General features: G+C 41.0%; 1 non-coding gene and 2 pseudogenes across 1 annotated transcript; 2 read left to right on the top strand and 1 right to left on the bottom strand.

The window, feature by feature from the left end:
* Positions 1–8,472: 8,472 nt before the first annotated feature.
* LOC112619128 lies at positions 8,473–10,037 on the top strand (annotated as a pseudogene).
* An 890-nt stretch (positions 10,038–10,927) lies between these two features.
* On the bottom strand, positions 10,928–10,992 carry LOC112619910. The gene has a single exon (XR_003118388.1). It is a non-coding gene; the product is annotated as a small nucleolar RNA SNORD81 (small nucleolar RNA).
* A 2,238-nt stretch (positions 10,993–13,230) lies between these two features.
* LOC112619667 lies at positions 13,231–15,140 on the top strand (annotated as a pseudogene).
* Positions 15,141–24,102: the final 8,962 nt, after the last annotated feature.

Genomic DNA, 24,102 nt, shown 5'->3' with positions numbered 1-24,102 from the left:
GAAAACAAGTATTGGGTGGAATGTGGAGAAAGCGAACACGTACCCCATTTTAATAGAATTTTAAATTAGTACATCCACTGCGGAAAACAGTAGGGAGTTTCTTCAAAAAATTAAAAATAAAACTACTATATAATCCAGCAATCCCATTACTACCAGGTAAGTATCCAAAGGAAATGAAATCCATAGGTTGAAGAGATATCTGCTCTCTCATGTTTATTGTAGTACTTTTTTTCTATTCTTATTTTTGAGACAGAGTCTCACTCTGTCACCCAGGCTGGAGTACAGTGGTGCTACCTCGGCTCACTGCAACCTCTGCCTCCCAGGTTCAAGCAATTCTCCTGCCTCAGCCTCCTAAGTAGCTGGGATTACAGGCACGTGCTACCATGCTCGGCTAATTTTTTATTTTTAGTAGAGATCGGATTTCACCATGTTGGTCAGGCTAGTCTCGAACCCCTGACCTCGTGATCTACCCGCCTCAGCCTCCCAAAGTGCTAGGATTATAGGTGTAAGCCACCGCACCCAGCTGTAGTACTTTTTACAATAGCCAAGATATAGAAACAACCTAACTCTCCAACAATAGATGAATGGATAAAGAAAATGTGGTATATATACACAATGAAATATTATTCAGCCATAAAAAAGGAGGATACTGGAGGATTATGGGGAGAAGATGGCAGATAGGAGACAGGGCTGATGTGCAGCTCCCACTTGGACGAACAGAACAGCATGTGGAGACTCACACCACTGACTTTTGCTCAAGGAACCTCTGCAGGAGTGCACCCAGAAAACCAAAAGAATTTACAGATCATTTGAAAGAAGACACAGGCCACTGCAAATTATCTGAGGCAGGCAACAAACTGTGAATTGCCAAAGTGTGGAGAGGGAGAAAACCTGCCTCCAAACACACGTCCCCACTGGGAACCCCAAAATACACATTATTGGAGAAAGATTTAACCTTATCTAGAGCTAAAATAGATTTAGTGTGAAACATAAAAGTAGAAGCACCAGCAGGAAAAGCCGTGTAGGCACTGCCATTCTCCAGCTCGAGCCCAGGGAAGCCAACCCTGACCATATCTCATAAAGGCCTTCGGGGAAGGCAGCCAGTGGAATTTTGGAGGAGTCACAAGGTGAAAGAAGTTTCCAATTGAACTTTCTAATAAATTAACTGGGTACAAACTGTTGAACAGAATCTGGAGGCGAATGGGAACTGCTGCAGAAAGGAGAGCAGGAGTTGCAGCTGACAGTATGGCAGTCAGGGAGGGCCATGGCCTGAAAGCTGTGCTTGCTTTCTCAGCAGGGAAACTTATAGCCTGGGATTAGGTCTTGGTCCCATGTGTGGGCTGCTTGGAGATAAGTTCAGTGCTGTTAGTGGGACATAATCAGAGCAAGACTGACCTCAACAACTACGTGGGAGCTGGATGAGGCCTATTGCTACCAGATTTTCCCCACTTCCCTGACGACAGAAGCAGCCATAATCCCCTTTAGAACATAACCCCATTAGCCTAAGAACCACCTCCCGCCCCCAGTAGTGGCCATGGCAAGCCCCACCCAAGAAGAGTCTGAGCCCAGATCCGCCTAACCCTGCCCCAACCTAATGGTATTTCTCTATCCGCCCTGGTAGCAGATCACAAAAGACATAAACACTTGGGAGCTTTATGACCCCACCTATCACTTGAGAAACCCGAATACGTGTCCTGGCCAACTTAGGGCAAGCTTATATCTCCCTTTTACTATTGCAGCTGGTGCTTTCTTGAAAGCACCTCCTCCTGGCTGGAAGCTAACTAACTCAGGATATTACAGCAACTCATGACAGAATACCCCTGTTCCAAGGAAGGAGAACACAACAACTAATTCCACTGCCTGCAACATCCTGGCTAACCCAAGGTCCTGAGTCTGTCCATGTGACAACTTCACTACTAGCATATCCAGCATTCGAGATAACCAGGGCACTAAACATATCTACAGCCAAAGAGTCTCACAGAGTCTGCTTTACTCCCCTGTCACCTCCACCAGAGCAAGTTCTGGTATCCACAGCTGGGAGAACTGAAGACAGATCGCATCACAGGACTCTTTGCAGACATTGCCCAGCATTAGCCCAGAACCTGGTATCCCCGCTGGGTGGCTAGACCCAGAAGAGCAATAACAATCACTGCAGTCAGGCTTGCAGGAAACCCCATCCCTAGGGGAAGGGGGAGTGCACCACATCAAGAGACCACCCCACGGGACAAAAGAATCTGAACAGCAGGCCTTGAGTTCTTGATTTTTCTGCTAAAATAGTCTACCCAAATAAGAAAGAATCAGAAATTAAATTCTGGTAATATGACAAAACAAGGTTCTATAACACTCCCAAAAGACCACACTAGCTCCCCAGCAATGGATTCAAACCAAGAATAAATATCTGAATTGCCAGATAAATAATTCAGAGGGTTGATTATTAAGCTACTCAAGGAGATACCAGACAAAAGTGAAAACCAACTTAAAGAAATAAAAATAAAAATAAAAAAATACAGGATGTGGATGAAAAATACTCCAGAGAAATAGATATTATAAAAAGAAAATCACAGCTTCTGGAAATGAAAGACACAATTAGTGAAACACAAAATGCAATGGAAAGTCTCAACAACAGAATTGAACAAGTAGAAGAAAGAACTTCAGAGCTTAAAGACAAGGCTTTTGAATTAACCAAATCAGACAAAGACAAGGAAAAAAGAATTTTTCTTTTTTTTTTCTCGTATTTTTTTTTATTATTATTATACTTTAAGTTCTAGGGTACATGTGCATAACGTGCAGGTTTGTTACATATGTATACTTGTGCCATGTTGCTGTGCTGCACCCATCAACTCGTCATTTACATCAGGTATAACTCCCAATGCAATCCCTCCCCCCTCCCCCCTCCAAGAATTTTTCAAAAATGAACAAAGCTTCCAAGAAATTTGGGATTATGTTAAACAGCCAAACCTAAGAATAATTGGTGTTGCCAAGGAAGAAAATAAATCTAAAAGTTTGGAAAACATATTTGAGGGAATAATCAAGGAAAACTTCCCCAGCCTCACTAGAGATCTAGACATTCTACCCAATAATTGCAGAATATACATTCTTTCCATCAGCACATGAAACATTCTCCAAGATAGGCCATATTCTCCTACATTCTCCATATGATAGGCCACAAAACAAGTCTCAATAAATTTAAGAAATTTGAAACTATATCAAGTACCCTCTCAGACCACAGTGAAATCAAATTGGAAATTAACTCCAAAAGGAACCCTCAAAACTATACAAATACATGGAAATTAAATAATCTGCTACTGAAGGATCTTTGGGTCAACAACGAAATCAAGATGGAAATGTAAAAATTATTTGAACTGAGTGATAATAGTGACACAAGTTATCAAAACCTCCGGGAAACAGCAAAAATGGTGCTAAGGGAAAGTTTGTAGCATTAAACTTAACAAAAAGTCTGAAAGAGCACAAATAGATGATCCAAGGTCACACCTCAAGGAACTAGAGAAACGAGAACAAACCAAACCCAAACTGAGTAGAAGAAAAGAAATAACAAAGATTAGAGCAGAAATAAATGAAATTGAAACAAAAAAATACAAAAGATAAACAAACAAAAATCTGGTTCTTTGAAAAGATAGACAGGCCAGGCGTGGTGGCTCACGCCTGTAATCCCAGCACTTTGGGAGGCCGAGGCGGGTGGATCACGAGGTCAGGAGATCGAGACCATCCTGGCTAACATGGTGAAACCCCATCTCTACTAAAAATACAAAAAAAAAAAAACTAGCCAGGCGTGTGGTGGGCGCCTGTAGTCCCAGCCGCTCGGGAGGCTGAGGCGGGAGAATGGCGTGAACCCGGGAGGCGGAGCTTGCAGTGAGCCGAGATTGCGCCACTGCACTCCAGCCTGGGCAACAGAGCGAGACTCCATCTCAAAAAAAAAAAAAAGAAAGAAAAAGAAAAGATGGACAAAATTGACAGACCATTAGCGAGATTAACCAAGAAAAGAAGAGAGAAGATCTAAATAAGCTCAAATAGCAATGAAACAGGGGATACTATAAGTGATACCAAAGAAATACAAAAGATCATTCAAGGCTATTATGAACACATTTATACACACAAACTAGAAAATCTAGAGGAGATGGATAAATTCCTGGAAATATACTCTCCTAGATTAAATCAGGAAGAAATAGAAACTGAACAGACCAATAACAAGTAGCAAGATTGAAATAGTAATTTTTTTAAAATTGCCAACAAAAAAAGTCCAGGACCAGATGGATTCACAGCTGAATTCTCTCAGGCATTCAAACAATAATTGGTTAGAAACTATTCCAAAAGATAGAGAAAGAGGGAATCTTCTCTAAATCATCCTGCGAAAACAGTGTTGACAGAGACAGGAGTCAGCCAAATGCCGCCCAGGTCATTGTGCACATGGGGCTTGCCTAAACATGCCCACAGTGAAAAGTGTTGTCCCTTAACACATGTACAGTAAGAGAAATAAATAATTGTGGAGTGGCTCAGACTAAGGGCCCATCTGTGCACTGGGAGAATGGTGTGCAGCCATCGGGAATTTACACCTTATGCAGGAGGGAAGGAACCTGTCCTCTTCAGCTCATGTGTGGTGGCCCAGTATTGAATCTGTAAGGTGGAAGCCTATTGACAGGACCCCCTCTTTTTTGCTGAGAGCTTTTTTTAAAAATAAATTCCACTCTCCTCACCTTTAATTGTGTCCGCATGCCTAATTTTTCCTGGTTATTAGAAAAGAACCCAGATTTTAGCTAAACTAAGGAGCAAAAAATCCTGCTTCAATATCACCCTAATACCAAAACAAGGAAAGAACATGACAAGGAAAGAAAATTACAGACCAATATCTCTGATGAACATAGATGCAAAATTCCTCAACAAAATACTAGCTAACTGAATCCAACAGCATATCAAAAAGATAATACACCATGATCAAGTGGATTTCATACCATGGATGTAGGGATGGTTTAACATATGGAAGTCAATAAATGTGATACATCACATAAACAGAATTAAAAACAAAAATCATATAATCATCTCAACAGATGCAGAAAAAGCATTTGACAAAATCCAGCATCCCTTTATGATTAAAACCTTCAGCAAAATCAGCATAGAAGAGACATACCTCAAGGCAACAAAAGCCATCTATGACAAACCCATGGTCAACACTATACTGAACAGGGAAAATTTGAAAGCATTCCCCCTGAGAAGGGGAACAAGACAACGATGGCCACTTTCACCCCTTCTATTCAACATAGTACTGGAAGTGCTAGCCGAGCAATCAGACAAGAGAAAGAAATAAAGGGCATCCAAATTGGTAGAGAGGAAGTCAAGCTGTCACTGTTCGCCAGTGATATGATTACATACCTAAAAGACCCTAAAGACTCATCCAAAAAGCTCCTAGATCTGATAAATTAATTCAGTAAAGTTTCAGGATACAAAATCAGTGAACACAAATCAGTAGACTGCTATATACCAACAATGATGAAGCTGAGAATCAAACCAAGAACTCAACCCCTTTTACAACAGCTGCAAAAAAATTACAATAATACACTAAGGAATATACCAAGGAATATACCTAACCAAGGAGATGAAAAAGCTCTACAAGGAAAACTACAAAACACTGCTGAAATAAATTATCAATGACACAACAAAATGAAAATGCATCCCATGATCATGGATCGGTAGAATTAATATTATGAAAATGACCATATCAATGCCAAAAGCAGTCTACAAAGTCAATGAAATTCCCATCAAAATACCATCATTGGCTGGGTGCGGTGGCTCACACCTGTAATCCCAGAACTTTCGGAGGCTGAGGAGGGCGGATTCTGAGGTCAAGAGTTCGAGACCAGCCTGACCAACATGGTGAAACCCCGTCTGTACTAAAAATACAAAAATTAAGTGGGTGTGGTGGCATGCGCCTATAATCCCAGCTACTCAGGAGGCTGAGGCAGGAGAATCACTTGAACCCAGGAGGCAGAGATTGCAGTGAGCTGAGATCATGCCACTGCACTCCAGCTTGGACAACAGAGCAAGACTCCATAAAAGAAAAAAATCAACATTTTTCATAGAACTAGAAAAAATAATCCTAAAATTCATATGGAACCAAAAAAGGCCCCACATAGTTAAAGCAAGGTTAAGCAAAAGGAACAAATATGGAGGCATCACACTACCTGACTTCAAACCATACTACAAGGCTATAGTTACCAAAACAGCATGGTACTGGTATAAAAATAGGCATGTAGACCAATGGAACAGAATAGAGAACCCAGAGTCCAGGTATGGTGACTCATGCCTGTAATTTCAGCACTTTGGGAGGCTGAGATGGGTGGATTACCTGAGGTCAGGAGTTTGAGACCAGCCTGGCCAACATGGTGAAACCCCATCTCTACTAAAAATATAAAAATTAGCCGGGTGTGGTGGTGTGTGCCTGTAATCCCAGCTGCTGGGGGGCTGAGGCAGGAGAATTGCTTGAACCTGGGAGGTGGAGGTTGCAGAGAGCTGAGATCACACCACTGCACTCCAGCCTGGGCAACAGAGGGAGACTCCATCTCAAAACAAAACAAAAACAAAAAAACAGAGACAGCCCAGAAATAAAGCCAAATATTTATAGCCAATTGATCTTTGACAAAGGAAACAAAAACATAAAGTAGGGAAAGGACACCCTATTCAACAAATGGTGCTGAGATAATTGGCAAGCTACATGTAGAAGAAGGAAGCTGGATCTTCATCTCTCATTTTATACGAAAATCAACTCAAGATGGATCAGACTTCAATCTAAGATCTGAAACCATAAAAATTCTAGAAGATAACATTGGAAAAACTCCTCTAGACATTGACTTAGGCAAAGAGTTCATGACCAATAATTCAAAAGCAAATGCAATTAGCCATGGATGGCGGCACACACCTGTAATCCCAGCTACTCGGGAGGCTGAGGTAGGAGGATCACTTGAACCTGGGAGGTGGAAGTTGCAGTGAGTGGAGATTGTGTCACTGCACTCCAGCCCGGGCAACAGAGAGCAACCCCAAGTTACAAAAAAAAAAAAAAAGCAAATGCAACAAAAACAAAGATAAATAGATGGGACTTAATTAAACTGAAAAGCTCCTGCACAGCAAAAGAAACAATCAGCAGGGTAAACAGACAATCCACCGAGTGGGAGAAAATATTCGCAACCTGGGCATCTGACAAAGGACTAATAGAGAATCTACAAGGAACTCAAAAAAATCAGCCAGAAAAACACCCAAATAATCACATTATAAAGTAGGCTAAGTAAATGAATAGACAATTCTCAAAAGAAGGTATACAAAGGGCCAACAAACATATGAAAAAATACTCAACATCGCTAATTATCAGGAAAATGCAAATCAAAACCACAATGAGATACCTTCTTACTCCTGCAAGAATAGGCAAATTGAAACAACAACAACAAAAACAACCCGATGTTGGCATGGATGTGGTGAAAAGGGAAAACTTTTACACTGCTGGTGGGAATATAAAATAGTACAACCACTACAGAAAACAGTGTGGAGATTCCTTAAAGAACTAAAAGTAAAACTACCATTTGATCCAGCAATCCCACTACTGGGTATCTACTCAGAGGATAAGTCATTATACAAAAAATATACTTGTAAACACTTTTATAGCAGCACAATTCGGAATTGCAAAAATATGGAACCAGCCTAAATGCCCATCAACCACTGAGGGGATAAAGAAAATGTGATATATTAAATATATAGAAATATATGTATATATAAATACATAATATTTACTTATACAAATAAATAATGAATAAAATACTATGGAATACTCAGCCATAAAGAGGAATGAAATAGTGGCATTCTCAGCAACTTGGATGGAGTTGGAGACCTTTATTCTAAGTGAAGTAACTCAGGAATGGAAAACCAAGCATCGTATGTTTTCACTTTATAAGCAGGAGCTAAGCTGTGGGGACGCAAAGGCATAAGAATAATATAATGGACTTCGGGGACTCCGGAGGAAGATTGGGAGGGGAGTGAGGGATAAAAGACTACGCACTGGGCATCTGTCCGCGCAAGGTGAATGTTGCACTGCCAGATGAAGGGGCGACCAGGCTGGGCCGCTGCATGCCGAGGGCGGAGTCGGCCCCACTTCACCCTCACGGCTCGCCACGCCCACCCGCTCCGCGCCTAGGGCTGGAGTCTGGACTTATGAAAATATGCACCAGTTTAATACTGTCTTGGAATTCATGAAATGGAAGCATATGTCAAAGCTGTTTGGAGAAAATTGGAAGTACAGTTTTATCTAGCCACATCTTGGAGAAGTCGCGAGAAAGCAGTGGGAGTGGGAGTCACTGTCAAGTGCTTGCAATCTTTTAAAAAGAAAATCTCACTGAATGATAGTCATTTAAATTAGTGAAGTAGCAAGACCAGTCATTAAAGGTGACAGTAGACAGGAAGCATTACAAATGAACAATGGCTCAGCTATATATTTACATCAGAATACTGGGAGCCTATCTGTTCATCATTTCTCGTGTCCAAGGACAGAATCTAGACAGTATGCTCCATGGCACTGGGATGAAATCAGACTCCCACCAGAAAAGTCAGAAAATGGAGTAACCTTAGCACCAGAGGGTACCTTGCCTTTTTGAAAGTGCTATTGCTCAGGGCACTGCCCGGATGATGCTATTAATAACACATGCATAACTAATGGACATTGCTTTGCCGTCATAGAAGAAGATGACCAGGGAGAAATCACATTAGCTTCAGGGTGTTTGAAATATGAAGGATCTGATTTTCAGTGCAAAGATTCCCCAAAAGCCCAGCTAAGCCAGACAATAGAATGTTGTTGGACCAGTTTATGTAACCAGTATTTGCAACCCACACTGCCCCCTGTTGTCATAGGTCCATTTTTTGATGGCAGCGTTCGATGGCTGGTTTTGCTCATTTCTATGGTTGTCTGCATAATTGCTATGATCATCTTGTCCAGCTGCTCTTGGCTTTTGTAACAAACATTATTGCAAGAGCATCTCAAGCAGACGTCATTACAATCGTGATTTGGAACAGGATAAAGCATTTATTCCAGTTGGAGAATCACTAAAAGACCTTACACACCGGTCACAAAGTTCTGGTATGGGCCTGGACTACCTTTATTGGTTCAGTGAACTATTGCCAAATAGATTCAGATGGTCCAGCAAGTTGGTAAAGGCCGATATGGGTAAATGGCGTGGTGAAAAAGTGGCGGTCAAAGTATTCTTTACCACTGAAGAAGCCAGCTGGTTTCCAGAAACAGAAATCTACAAAACTGTGCTAATGGGCCATGAAAACATACTTGGTTTCACAGCAGCAGGCATTAAAGGTACAGGTGCCTGGACTCAGCTCTGTGAAAATGGATCTCTCTATGACTTCCTGAAATGTGCTACACTGGACATCAGAGCCCTGCTCAAATTGGCTTAGTCAGCTGCCTCTGGTCTGTGCCACCTGCACACAGAAATTTATGGCACCCAAGGAAAGCCTGCAATTGTTCATTGAGACCTAAAGAGCAAAAACATCCTCATCAAGAAAAATGGGAGTTGCTGTATTGCTGACCTGGGCCTTGCTGTTAAATTCAACAGTGACACAAATGAAGTTGACGTGCTCTTGAATATCAGGGTGGGCACCAAACACTACATGGCTCCAGAAGTGCTGGACGAAAGCCAGAACAAAAACCACTTCCAGCCCTATGTCATGGCTGACATCTACAGCTTCGGCCTGATCGTTTGGGAGATGGCTCGTCGTTGTAGCACAGGAAGATTGTGGAAGAATACCAATTGCCATGTTACAACATGGTACCGAGTGATCCGTCATACGAAGATATGTGTGAGGTTGTGTGTGTCAAACGTTTGTGGCCAATTGTGTCTAATTGGTGGAACAGTGATGAATGAGCAGTTTTGAAACTAATGTCAGAATGCTGGGCCCACAATTCAGCCTCCAGACTCACAGCATTGAGAATCAAGAAGATGCTTGCCAAGATGGTTGAATCCCAAGATGAAAAAATCTGACGGTGAAACCATTGGAGGAGAAACTCTAGACCTCAAGAATTGTTTTTGCCCATGGAATGGGTGGAATTAGAGTGGAATAAGGATGTTGACTTGGTTCTCAGACTGTTTCTTCACTACGTGTTCACAGGCTGCTAATTAAACCTTTCAGTACTCTTAATAGAATACAAGCTGGGAACTTCTAAATACTTCATTCTTTATATATGGACAGCTTTATTTTAAATGTGGTTTTTTATGCCTTTTTTAAAATGAGTTTTTATGAATTGCATCAAGACTTCAATCCTAATTAATGTCTCCAGTCAAGCTCTGGGTACTGAATTGCCGGTTCATAAAACAGTGCTGTCTGTGACAGCCTTAAGAAGATAAATGAGTGCAGCAGAGATGGAGAAATAGACTTTGCCTTCTACCTGAGACATTCAGTTCGTTTGTATTCTACGTTTGTAAAACAGCCTATAGATGATGATGTGTTTGGGATACTGCTTAGTTTATGATAGTTTGTCCTGCCTTCCTTAATGATGTGATGTGTGTGTGTGTGTGTGTGTGCACGCACATGCACGCCAGGATTCTTCTGCTGCCATTTGAATTAGAAGAAAATAATTTATATGCATGCACAGGAAGATATTGGTGGTTTTTTTTTTTTTTTTTTTTTGGATTGCAGAAATTTATTAAAATTGGAGACATTGTTTTAATCTTCTTGTGCCATGGGACTCCATCAGGCTGTCTACAAAGACCATTGGGAGGCTGAGGATCACTTGAGCCCAGGAGTTTGAGGCTGTAGTAAACCTCAAAGGGCCACTGCACTCCAGCTTGGGTGAGGCAAGACCCTGTCTCAAAAAATAAGCCAGACTTTTAACCACATTTCCAGACTTCAATTAAAATGCTACATGGGAATACAGAATATCAGATCTTTTATTGTCATCAAGTAATCAGTGAGAGAGTTGATGTCGGTGGTTTTGTGCTTTAAAAACGCAGTATCTGACCAAGATTCGCTAATCTCATACAAGCCATTTACCTTGCAGGTGAGACAGCCTCCCCACCAGCTATGTTTTTTAACATGAAAGCTGATACAAAGGCCAAAAAAAGCTTAAAAGATCTGTAAATTTAGACTGTTTTCCTTCTACCACCTGGTTTTTTTTTTTTGTAGTTATTATTTTTCTCATGGAAAGCATCCTCTCCAAAGTTGAAGCTTCCAGTGCCATGAACCATGCTTACAAAGAAAGCACTTCTTATGGAAGTGGATTCCTGCATTTGATAGCAATGTAAGTGCCTACAACCATGTTCTGTATTCTTTATTCTCAGTAACTTTTAAAAGGGAAGTTGTTTATATTTTGTGTGTAATGTGTTTTATCTGCAAATCACCCACTCCTTTACATACTTTATATATGTACGTACATTAATACTGTAGAAACCAGCTCATGCGTATCTCACATCCCATCCTTAAGGGAAGAAATGTTGTAAAGTAGAACTAAATATGAATTTTCAGAATTAATGCATTCAAAGTAATATATCAAATCCAGGACTTTGTTAACTTCAGGCAAAAACTTCATTAGGGTAATATCATCTCAATTTTTTTAAAAGAAAGGATTCTCTAATTAGAAATTTATATGTCAGAGGTGTTATAAATTTATCAACTGTTAAATATGTTTTGGACATCTAAATCATTTGAGATTTTTGGTTTTTTGACTTCTGATCCCTAACTTGTGAAGACAATGAAAAATCAGGCAGAAATATTTAGTATCTAGTCAGTATCTGTAGTTATACTGTATAACTGTTCTTCAATAAAATGGTACATAAAAAAAAAGACTACACATTGGGTACCGTGTACACTGCTCAGGTGACAGGTGCACCAAAATCTCAGAAATCACCACTAAAGAACTTTTCCATGCAACCAAACACCATCTGTTCCCCCAAAACTATTGAAATAAAAATAAAAAGAATGAAATACTGTCACTTACGACAACATGGATGAACTGGGAGGACAGTGTATTAAGTAAAATAAGCCAGACACAGAAAGACAAATACTTCATGATCTGACTTATAGATGGAATATGAAAAAAAAAAAAAAGTTGGTATCATAGAAGCAGAGAGTAGAACTCATAGATGGAATATGAAAAAAAAAAAAAGTTGGTATCAAGACTGAGAAGGGGAGGATAAAAAGAGATTGGCCAATGGGTACAAGGTTACAATTAGATAGGCAGAATAAATTCTGGTGTTCTATTGTACAACAGAGTGACTATGGTTAAGAGTAAGGCATTGTATGTTACAATATAGCTATAAGAGACACTTTTAAATGTTCCCGTCACAAAGAAATGACAGGCCTGGTGAGGTGGGTGGCTCACATCGGTAATCCCAGCACTTTGGCAGGCTGAAGTGGGAGGATCATGTGAGCCCAGGAGTTCAAGACCAGCCTGGGAAAGATGGCGAGACCCCCATCTCTACAAACAATAAAGGAATTAGTTAGGCTCTGTGGTGCGTGTCTGTAGTCTCAACCACTTTGGAGGTTGAGGCGGGAGGATCCCTTAAACCCAGGAGTTTGAAGTTGTAGTAAGCTATAATCATGTCACTGCACTCCAGCCTGGGTGAGAAAATGAGACCCTGGCTTTACAAAAAATAAACAAAACAAAACAAAACAAAAAAATGATATATGTATGGGTGATGAATATGCTAACTACCTTAATTTGATTATTATACAACATATATGTATTGAAATGTCAAATTGTACTCCATAAATATGTAAAATTACATGTGCCAATGAAAAAGTAAAAATAAAACCACAATGATATAATTTTAAAAAATTATACAATAATGTTAATGTACAAAATGCTGATATAAAACAGTTAAAATTGCTTACTTCTTAGGTTTTCACTAGAAATTAAGGTTACTAAGATTTTAAAATTGGAATTAATAGATGTAATTCAGTATACAAAGTGTACCAAAAAATTAAGATGGGTTTTGATGAGAAAAATTTTAAGAAAGATATGAGAATTATAAGAAAGATATGAGGATATGTTTTTTGTTTAAAAAAGACATGCTTTTTGTTTAAAAAATAATGTGTTTTTTGTTTAAAAAAGAATAATTTTGTCTGGTTTGGGGGTTATTTCAAAATAAACAAGAGGCCCTGGGCCTTCCAGCCGGTCCCAGCTGCTGCGCACCGCCCTAGGTATCTGGGTGATCACAGGCAGTAGCAAGGGCCGTGATGACAGATGATGGCGAGGAGCAGCTCAGTGAGCTGGAGGTTCTGGAGTCCATCTACCCTGACTCCTTCACAGGCAAATGTCTCTCAGTTATCCCTGTATAGCTCCAGTCCTGTTCATGTTGTCTCTCACTTAGCAGTACATCTGTGCTGTGAGGGTGTAACAGGGTATAAGGGGATAAGTGAAGAGAGGTTTGAGGGTTTCATTAACTGGCTTGATTGCACATTGATCCAACCCTCCTAACAACTAGTCTTCCAAAATATACATGGACTTTCCTCATACCACATTCTCCTTCAGTAGTGCTTCACTTGACAGAGTCCTGCTAAGTAGTGTCAGAAAATCCACCCAGCTTCACCATACTGTGACATCTGAGGCTGGAGAAAATGATGAAACCCTCAAGTTTACATACCATGGAAAATAGCCTGACAGAGCTTCCTTTTATGAAATATTCTCCCAGGAAAATCTAGAAGATAATGATGTCTCAGACATTTAAATTACTAGCATTACAGCTGAAGGAAATCTTGGTATGGTGGTGATCTTTATCTAGTGACAGCTGTACAAGAAAAATTAAATGAAATAGTAGATCAGATAAAAACTAGAAGAGAGGAAGAAAAGAAACAAAAAGAAAAAGAAGAAGAAACTGAAAAGCAATTATTCCACGGTACTCCTGTTACAGTTGAGAATTTTCTTTCTTTCTTTCTTTCTTTCTTTCTTTCTTTCTTTTTTTTTTTTTTTTTGAGATAGAGTATTGCTCTGTCGCCCAGGCTGGAGTGCAGTGGCATGATTTCAGCTCACTGCAACCTCTGCCTCCAGGGTTCAAGCCATTTTCCCGCCTCAGCCTCCAGTCCTCAGCCTGGGACTATAGGCATGCACCACCATGCCCAACTAATTTCTTCGATCTTAGAGAGGGGTTTTGCCATGTTGGCCAGGCTGGTCTCAAACTCCTGACCTCAGGTGATCCACCCGCCTCGGCCTCCCAAAGTGCTGGGATTACAGGCGTGAGCCACCATGCTAGGCCAAGAATTTCTTAAACTGGAAGAGCAAGCTTGATGAGAAACTCTTGGAAATTAAAAAGAAATGATTGAAAGAAGAACCAGCAAGAAAAATAAATTAAGTGGGAAACAAGTTTTTGAAACAGATCATAATCTTGATATATCTGATATCCAGTTCTTGGAGGATGCTGGAAACAACGTGGAGGTATTATAGATGAGTTTTTTGGTTTTTTTTTTTCTTTTTTTTTTTGAGATGAAGTTTCGCTCTGTAGCCCAGGCTGGAGTGCAATGGTGCAATCTTGGCTCACTGCAACCTCTGCCTCCCAGGTTCAAGCAATTCTCCTGCCACAGCCTCCTGAGTAGCTGGGATTACAGGCATGCACCACCACGCCTGGCTAATTTTGTAGTTTTAGTAGAAATGGGGTTTCACCATGTTGATCAGGCTGGTCTCGAACTCCTGACCTCAGATGATCTGCCCACCTTGGCCTCCCAAAGTGCTGGGATTACAGGCATGAGCCACTGCACCTGGCATTTTTTTTTTTTTTTTTTTTTTTTGAGACAGAGTCTTGCTCTGTTACCCAGGCTGGAGTGCAGTGGCACGATCTTGGCTCACTGCAACCTCTGCCTCCTAGGTTCAAGCGATTCTTCTGCCTCAGCCTCCCAAGTGGCTGGGATTACAGGCGCAGGCCACCACGCCTAGCTAATTTTTTTTTTGCCATGTTGGCCAGGCTAGTCTCAAACACCTGACCTCAGATGATTCACCAGCCTCAGCCTCCCAAAGTGCTGGGATTACAGGTATGAGCTTCCGCCCTTGGCCAGATGAGTCTTTGTTCCAGGAAATGGATGACTTGGAGCTGGACGATGAGGAGGATGACCCAGACTCCAGTCCTGCAGACCCAGAGAGTGACTTCACTGACTAATGGAACATCTCCACCTGCAGAGAGGCTCGACTGAAAACAGCACCTGTGGCTATGCTTAGAGGGTTTTGATTTTCCTTTCTTTTTTTTCTAAGAAAAAATAAGTTTCAATAGAATGTTTTTCTGATAGCTTTCATCATTGAACTTAATAAACTGACCTTAAAATTTCAAATAGAAAAACCAAAATAAATAAAGAGTGACACAGCTAAAACTACAATATGAAAAGTTGGGAGAAAAAATTAGAGAGAATCTTGTGTTGTTAGAATGATAAAAAAAAAAATAGTATTTTTCGTTCCAAAGTAAAATGACTGGATTGTTATTGTTCCAAAATTGGAAAAAAAAACCCATATATATATCCCATATGTACACATACACACATATATATAAAAACATATACATACATACATATGCACACACATAAACATGTATATCCCATATATACATAAACACACATCTATAAACATATACATACATAATATGCGTACATATATATAACTAAAGAGTTGTAAAATATTTTGTGAAAATTTTGTGAAATATCCATCTTGTAAAAGGAGATTTTGTGTGATCAAGCTAAGTAATATTAAACATACATTATGTGTAAGTTTTTCTAAAAACTGAGCATTCATATCAAAGGTATGCTGATATAAAACTAGAATTTTATCTCCTATGTGAAAACTACAAGATGTTCTTAGAGGATTGATCTGCTCGTAATAGAAAATAGTGAAGGTTTTTTCTTTATCTTTTAGGTAATTGGCCTGTGAAATGAAGATTTGGTGTATTATCAAAATAATTCTCTATGCTTTATGCTTTCTTTTTTTTTTTTGAGACGGAGTCTAGCTCTGTCGCCCAGGCTGGAGTGCAGTGGCCAGATCTCAGCTCACTGCAAGCTCCGCCTCCCGGGTTTACGCCATTCTCCTGGCTCAGCCTCCCGAGTAGCTGGGACTACAGGCGCCCGCCACCTCGCCCGGCTAGTTTTTTTGTATTTTTTAGTAGAGACGGGGTTTCACCGTGTTAACCAGGATGGTCTCTATCTCCTGACCTTGTGATCCGCCCATCTCGGCCTCCCAAAGTGCTGGGATTACAGGCTTGAGCCACCGCGCCCGGCCGTGCTTTATGCTTTCTTTACTAGGTCTTTGATTACTTTTAAAAACTAAGTCTTCTCAATATCAAAGAGCTACTTTTTTTGTTCACAACTGTGTAACCTTTTGTATTTGCCTTCATAATATTTTATGGTCATTTATACTAAATAGATGACCAAGATCATATTTGATGTAAAGCTTTAAGTTTTTTGACATTTTTGACAAACTTTCCAAAATGAAATTCCAAATTAAGTCCTTTTTTGACCTTGAAATAACTTTGGGATTTTCCAGTAGGGCCCCTGGAAAGCTCAAAGGACATGTTTCTTACCTTTAAAAAGAGCAATACTGGCCGGGTGTGGTGGCTCACACCTGTAATCTCAGCACTTTGGGAGGCCAAGGTGGGCAGATCACGAGGTCAGGAGATCGAGACCATCCTGGCTGACACGGTGAAACCCTGTCTCTACTAAAAATACAAAAAATTAGCGGGGCGTGGTGGTGGGCGCCTGTGGTCCCAGCTACTTGGGAGGCTGAGGCAGGAGAATGGCATGAACCCAGGAGGTGGAGGTTGCAGTGAGCTGAGATTGCACCACTGCACCCCAGCCTAGGCAACAGAACGAGACTCCATCTAAAAAAAAAAAAGAGCAGTATTAAATTAATTAGGCTTATTTGATAAGTTATATAGAAAGCATTGTCAAATTATAAGTAATGCTAAAGCTTCTTTAAGTTATATCTATAAATGTTATTAATATGAGTCCTCCAAAAATGGCATGACATTCCTAAAAGTCTAATACGTTATCAACTATAATTTTAGTTATTATGTTAAAATGTTATATGCCACAGAAATAATCAAATTTCCTTGTTAATGTCTCATTATAATTAACTCATCAGATTTTTAAGCGTGGCCATTTAAAATCTTTGTCATCCATGGAGAGTTACTGTTTCACTTTAATTCTTCTTTAAGGGCATTAACAGGCAGCTAGAGTTTAAAATAATTTCTTCTTCTTTTTTTTTTTTTTTTTTTTTGAGACGGTGTCTCACTCTGTCTCCCAGGCTGGAGTACAGTGGTGTGATATTGGCCCACTGCAACCTCCACCGACCGGGTTCAAACAATTCTCCTGCCACAGCCTCTCAAGTAGCTGGGATTACAGGTATGCACCACTGTGCCTGGATAATTTTTGTATTTTTAGTAGAGATGGGGTTTCATCATATTGGCCAGGCTGGTCTTGAACTCCTGACCTCATGATACACCTAGCTTGGCCTCCCAAAGTGCTTATTTTTTTTTTTTTTTTTTTTTTTTTTGAGACGGAGTCTCGCTCTGTCACCCAGGCTGGAGTGCAGTGGCCGGATCTCAGCTCACTGCAAGCTCCGCCACCTGGGTTTACGCCATTCTCCGGCCTCAGCCTCCCGAGTAGCTGGGACTACAGGCGCCCGCCACCTCGCCCGGCTAGTTTTTTGTATTTCTTAATAGAGACGGGGTTTCACCGTGTTAGCCAGGATGGTCTCGATCTCCTGACCTCGTGATCCGCCCGTCTCGGCCTCCCAAAGTGCTGGGATTACAGGCTTGAGCCACCGCGCCCGGCCCCAAAGTGCTTATATTACAGGTGTGAACCACCATGCCCAGCCAAGAATCTGCTTTCTTTATAACAAGATACAATTATAAAGAATAGTTTGTCTTCTTAGCCTCAAGAGGGATTTAAAAACCTGATCCATGATTCCTTATCAAAAGTTCCAGCAAAACAAACTTAAAAAGAGCCAATGTGGTCAGTCACTATTCTTGCTGCACTTATGTATATAATCAGGCCAAGTTTAATGAGGCTAAGCTTATTCTGCAAGCAAATTAATCTTACCCTGATTATCTTTGTTCAAAATGGGGGTAACTGTAGAGAGAAAAATTGTTTCTGAAGAAAAGTATAATACATCAGTTATTAGATTATAACCCTGTTCATTGATTTGAGATTTTGTTATCTACCTGTAGAGCAGACTGGATCCTTAATTCTTCTAGTTTCCTCCAGTATCTGACTACTACTCTTCAACTAAGAACAAGAACTCCTGTCAGGCACAGTGACTCACACCTGTAATCCCAGTGACTCTGGAAGCTGAGGTGGGAGGATTGCTTGAGGCCTGGAGTTTGAAGTGTCCGGGGCAATATAGCAAGACTTCCCTCTATAAAAAAAATTTTTTTTTAATTAGTTGGTCATGGTGACTCACACCTGTATTCCCAGCTACTAGGGAAGTTGAGGAGGGAGAATTGCCTGAGCCCAGGAGTTCTAGGCTGCAGTGAGCTACGATCATGCCACTGCTGCTCAAAAAGAAAAGAAAAGAAAACAAAACAAGAACTGCTCTGCCCCAGAATGCCTACCATAAACCTGAGGCTGGACAACTTTGATGTAAATTTCAAGGAACAAGTCTCATTTCTAATGTTTAGCCTCACAGACAGTTCACTAGAATGCCTGATGTCATCATCAGAGACATGCAAACTGCAAATCAGGACAAGAAGTTGATGACTTCATGCTATGGACAGCTTTCCCCAAGACACCAGAACAAGACTTTGGAGAAGACTCTCACCTTTCTTAATTTTCCCGTATGTATGTTGAGCTTTTTCATTTGGCAGAATGATGCTTTTGTCTGATTTTCACAATTGGTAAACTCCTTTTGCCTTGGCTTGGTAAAAACACCAGTGAACATGTGATTAAAAATTTATCCATCACCTTGGGTACCTTTGCAGTCTCCTCTGCAAAGGCCATTTCTATTCAGCTGCACTCATTATTAGACTGTCTTTCCAGAGTAGTCACAGATAAAAAATAGCTTTTGATTATCTGTTGGTTGAATCAGAAGGTGTCTGTGTCAGCACTAAGAGTACATGCTGTTCCTGGATCAATTTCTCTGTGGAAATTGAGACCCAATTGCATAAAATTAGAGAACAAACCACTTGGCTACAACACATCTCATTCAGTCCCCCATGATCATTTGTTTAGTTGACTGCCTCCATGCCTAGCTTTATGGCTCAAAACCATTATGCAAACAGGGGTTCTTATATTGCTGTTATTTTTATTCTATATTATTCCTTTTTAAACTTTGAACCTATTACCTGTCAAATTTCTACAGAAGTACAGCTCCTAACAGAATAATGCTTTCCCAGTGCTTTAAGATAATAACCAATACCTATGGAACAGATGAAATTAAATGTGTCAATAAGATCCAGACACACATAGCCTGAGAGCTTCTCCTCTCTCAGAGAGGGAGGGAAATGTTCAAATGTGTATCTTGGTTTTAACATCAACTTCTAATTGTTGGTCTGAGCCACTTCCGCTCCACGTGGGACCAGACCCATTGGGACAATCAAACCTAATTTCAACGATTGATCAGTGATGCTTCTGGAGAAAGATCTTGATCAAAAGGGGGATATGTGAAAATTATCAGTATCAAAATAGAGTCACCTTGACCTCATGATGGGGGCAAACAACAACAACAAAATGGAATCACTTAGGTCAAACCCTCACACAATGGTGCCAGGAGGCCATAATGAAGGAGCCCTTATGCATGTATGGCTCTAACAAGACTTAACCATGTGGAATCCCCAGATGCATGTCTACGATGGAAGCCATACAAGAAATTCCTCAGAAATGCAGTATTCCAGATAAGCCACTTGCACAAGGACACTAGCACAACGACAGCTGCCTCCACCAAGGAGTTCATACCACCTCCTGCAACAAGTCCTTGTAATCAATGGTCTTTGTTTCAAAACAACTTACATGGACTTCTCCTTTTCTTACCTTTAATAGCCTCCCCTATCCCCAGCCTCTTTGGATGTACCTATGGTTCAAAATAGTATGCTATTCCTGATTGCAATTCTCTGCTATTCCTGAGACACAGTTATTCAAACTCTGCCTTTGGATAGTCTCTTTCTCTCTCTCCCCCTCTATCTCTCCCTCTCTTTATTTTTATTTTAAGTTCACACCATAGACTCCATCCCCAGATTCAGAGCCCTGACTCAGAAATTTGCCTAGATGGAGGAGTGAGGAGTAGGCTATGAAACAGATAGCTCCTGATCTCTCTCCATTTTGTTTTTTTTTTTTTTTTTTTCTTTGAGACGGAGTCGCTCTGTCGCCCAGGCTGGAGTGCAGTGACTTGATCTCGGCTCACTACAAACTCCGCCTTCTGGGTTCAAGCAATTCTTCCTGCCTCAGCCTCCCGAGTAGCTGGAATTACAGGTGCCCACCACCATGCCTGGCTAATTTTGGTATTTTTAGTAGAGGTAGGGTTTTGCCATGTTGGCCAGGCTGGTCTCAAACTCCTGACCTTAAGCAATCCACCCACCTCAGCCTCACAAAGTGCTGGGATTACAGGCGTGAGCCACCGTGCCGGCCTCCTGATCTCTTTCTAATGTGAACTGACTTCATTTGTAACAGAAATTTGGGAAGCCTTAGTTTAAGTGAGGTAGGAGATCAGCAGGACTAGTATCCCAAAACAAATGGCAATGTTGGTTTCCCAAGACACAGGTCACAAGACTCTGCTGATAAGACAAGATATAATAAAGAAGCCAGCCTTGCCAGGCACGGTGGCTCACGCCTGTAATCCCAGCACTTTGGGAGGCTGAGTTGTGCAGATCACGAGGTCAGGAGTTTGAGACCAGCTTGACCACCATGGTGAAACTCCATCTCTACTAAAAATACAAAAATTAGCTGGGTGTGGTGGCACACACCTGTAATCTCAGCTACTCAGGAGGCTGAGGCAGGAGACTCTCTTGAACCTGGGAGGCTAAGCTTGCAGTGAGCTGAGATTGCACCACTGCACTCCAGCCTGGGCAACAGAGCAAGACTCTGTCTCAAAAAACAAAAAACAAAACAAAACAAAACAAAAAAGAAGCCAGCTCAAACCAATTAGAAGTAAGATAACAATGAAAGTGACCTCTGATTACCCTCACTGCTCATTATAGGCTAATTATAATGCATTCACATGCTAAAAGACACACCCACCAATGCCCTGATAGTTTACAAATGCCATGGCAACACCTGGAAGTTACCCTATATGGTCTGTAAAGGGGAGAAACTCCCCGTTCTGGGAGCTCCTTGCCCCTTTTCCAGAAAATTCATGGAATAATCCTCCTCTTGTTTACCATGTCATCAAGAAATAGCCATCAAATAGCCAGGTAGCAGCAACCCTCACAGCACACTCTGCCTATGCTCTAGGCTTTCTTTCGTTTGTTTCCTTAATAAACTTGCTTTCACTTTATTCTGTCAGCTCATTCTTGAATTCTTTCCTCCATGAAGCCAAGAAAGGGTTGGTTTCCCAGGTTGAACACCAATTTTTCGGGTTTCCCTGTGTCATAAGGGTGCTCTCAAAAACAGAAGAGGTTGTGGTGAAAGGCGATTGAGAGGAGATTCAAGACACAGGCTAAACCATGGGCCAGCTTGTCTGCAGGAGAGAACCAGAGAAAGACACAGCTGGGAGGAGTACCCTGGTGTCAGAACAAATATCCAATACTGACACCCAGACGTATCTCTTCGAAGGAGCCTGAATTTTATTGGATTAGTTTCTAGATTAACTTATGCCCTTGTAACCGCCCAAGGGGTTCACCTTGCCCGATGGGTAAGCAGAGCCGATTCATCAAGATAGGGGAATTGCAAAAGAGAAAGAATAATTCACACAGAACTGGCTGTGCAGGAGACCAGAGGTTTACTATTACTCAAATCAGTCTCCCCGAGAATTCAAGGAGCAGAGGTTTTAAGGATGACTTGATGGGTGGGGGTGAAGCCAGCGAGTCAGGCGTGCTGATTGGTCAGAGATGAAATCATAGGGAACCGAAGCTGTCTTCCTGCACTGAGTCAGTTCCTGGGTGGCCGGGGCCACAAGAGCAGATGAGCCACTTTATTGATCTGGGTGGCACCAGCTGATCTAGCAAGTGCAGGGTCTGCAAAGTATCTCCAACACTGATCTTAGGAGCAGTTTAAGGAGGGTCAGAATCTTTCGGCCTCCAACTGCATGACTCCTAAACCATAATTTCTAATCTTGTGGCTAATGTTAGTCCTACAAAGGCAATCTAGTTCCCAGGCAAGAAGGAGGTCTGCTTTGCGAAGGGGCTGTTACTGTCTTTGTTTAAACTATAAGTTTCTCCCAAAGTGAGTTCAGCCTGTGCCCAGGAGTGAACAAGGGCAGCTTGGAGGTTAGAAGAAAGATGGAGTCAGTTAAGTTAGATCTCTTTCACTGTCTCAGTCATAATTTTGCAAAGGTGGTTTCACCCTCTAAGACTTCTTTGAAAACAACAGAACAACTAGCTAGCAATTCATGGAGTTTAACAGATGGGTGTAGTCAGGGAAAGAGATGAGGTGAACACAGCCAAGTCCACTGCCCTGCCAGGGTGACTGTGTTCATCCCCACCTGGGCCTTCTTGAGGAGCAACATCAGAGGCTTAGTAGCACAGAGAGGCTGGGGGTGGGGGAGAAACTAGACTTCACTAAAATAGTCCAGCCAGTCACTAAACAGATAAACAGCAAATAACACGAACAACCTCTGGAAGGGGTGGGGACAGACCCAGAGTGGCTACCATATGTTATCTACAATGTATCACATCTGTAATCCCCTTGGGAGGCTGAGGACCGAGGATCCCTTAAACTGAAGAGTTTGAGACCAGCCTGGGCAATATGGTGAGACCCCATCTCTACAAAGATACAAAAAATTAGCCAGATGTGGTGGTGTGCCGCTGTAGTCCCAGCTACTCAGGTGGCTGAGGCGGGAGAATTGCTTGAGCCCAGGAGGTCAAGGCTGCAGTGAGCCATGAGTGTGCCATGCACTCCAGCCGGGGTGACAGTGAGACCCTGTCTCAAAAATAAATAATAAATAGGCTGCCCTGCCTGTGGAGTAGCCATTCTTTTATTCTTTTACTTTCTTAACAAACTTGCTATCACTTTACTCTACAGACTCGCCCTGAATTCTTTCTTGCTTGAGGTCCAAAAACCTTGTCTTGGGGTCTGGATGAGGACCCCTTTCTGGTAACAATCACACCACTGCACTCCAGCCTGGGTTTTGGGAGTGAGACCCTGTCTCAAAAAATAAACAAATAAATAAATATGTTCAAAGACCTAAGAGAAACCACAAAGAAGTAAAGGAAGTTGTGAAGACAATGTCACACTAAATACAAAATATCAATAAAGGGATAAAAATTATAAAAAGCACCAAATGGAAATTCTGCAGTTGAAATTTGTAAATGGAAAAAAAATCACTGAAATTAAAAAAAAAAGATTTGAACTAGCAGATGAAACAATTAGTGAACTTGAAGATAAATCAATAGAAATTACATAATCCAAAGAACAGGGAGAAAAAGAAATGAAAAATAATAAAGCCTCAAAGAAACGTGGGATACTATTTAGCACACCAACATATATATAATGAGAATACCAGAAGGAGTAGAGAGAAAGGAGCAGAAAAAACACTCAAAGAGATAATGGCTAGAAACATCCCACACTGAAAAACACCAACCTATGTATCTGGGAAGCTCAAGGGACTTCAAGTAGGACAAACACAAAGAAGTCCAAAAACAGACCATCATAGTAGAAATACTGAAGCTCAGTGACAAAGGGATAATCTTCAAAACCACAAGAAAAAACAGTTCATCACTTACAAGGTAACTCTAGGAAAACATAATTATGAAAGATAGTATAAATGCATATTTTGTTTTTTCTTCTCTTATTTAAAAAGCAATTATGCAAAATATGTATATATTACTGAGCCTAAAACATATAGAAGTAGAATATATTTTTAATATATTTGCCAATAACAACCCAAAGGAGGTGATTGGAAGCAAAGCTGTATTGAGCTAAGTGAGTACAGATGGTAAAATAATAATTATAACAACATATTACTTGGTATGCAACATTACTAGAGTTAAT

This window comes from Theropithecus gelada, chromosome 2, assembly GCF_003255815.1.
Source record: "Theropithecus gelada isolate Dixy chromosome 2, Tgel_1.0, whole genome shotgun sequence".
NCBI lineage: Eukaryota > Metazoa > Chordata > Mammalia > Primates > Cercopithecidae > Theropithecus > Theropithecus gelada.
The sequence above is the reverse complement of the archived record's forward strand: the minus strand, read 5'-3'. Positions and strand labels throughout refer to the sequence as shown.